Raw genomic sequence first — 920 nt, forward strand, 5'->3', positions numbered from 1 at the left:
GCTGAAGGTTTCGCGCTCGGCCTTGAAGATTAAGCCCGAACCCCTGTCATGTCTAGGTCGGGGTTGTCCTGGGCTCTGTAGGGGGAGGGCTCAGCCGGGAGAAGGGGCAGACGAGGGGATTTTGTCTCTGATAGATAAGGGCTTTGTCAGTGGGAAGCTGTAGGTCGCATGCGGGGGGTGACAGTGGGCTTTGAGCTGGGGCAGCAGCAGCAGAGGAGCAATGTGTGTGTGGCGGGGGGGGGGAGGTTAACTTGGTAAAAATGAACCTGCCAAGCCTTTCCCTCTGCTGGAGCAAAAGTCTCTCATTTATCTCCTCAACTCCCCTCCATTAAAATCTCCACCCCTCCCTTGGCTCTGAGAGACCCCCTCACTCCTATGGAGATTTGTAATTGTATGGACTCCTCCTTGGCCTTCTCTGTATAGTTTTCCCCAAAAAATGATCAAGGAAATTTCAAATGAGAAAAAAAAAAAACCAGAGAAACCCTCACCACACACAGTTTGGGTCTGAATTTTTCTACTGAAATTTGAGACAATAAAACTCATCCCTTTGTTGGCCAGAAACCAAAGGTAGGCCTCCCCCACTGTAGCTGTGACTTCTGCTACCGAACCACCAATGCTCTGACTCCTCACATGAGACATTTCTCTGCACAATACTGCTGCTAATCCAGTTACTGACTCCAGGAAACATTTTCCTTAGCCTGGCTCCGTGTGTCACTGGTTTCTGTAGCAAAGTTCAGTCACTGGCTCTGTGGTCCAGACATCCTCATTCACATCAAGCTTCAAGTTGAGAATCATTTCTCATTCCCGCTCTGTGGGAGGGGAGACTTTTAAACGTGCTCTCTGTGCGACTGCACATGGCTAAGCAAAGAGAACAAACCTAAATCCCCCCTGTGCTTTGGGAGCCAGGTTTGCGGTGGGAA

This window comes from Gopherus flavomarginatus, chromosome 20 (genome assembly GCF_025201925.1).
Source record: "Gopherus flavomarginatus isolate rGopFla2 chromosome 20, rGopFla2.mat.asm, whole genome shotgun sequence".
Taxonomy (NCBI): Eukaryota; Metazoa; Chordata; order Testudines; family Testudinidae; genus Gopherus; species Gopherus flavomarginatus.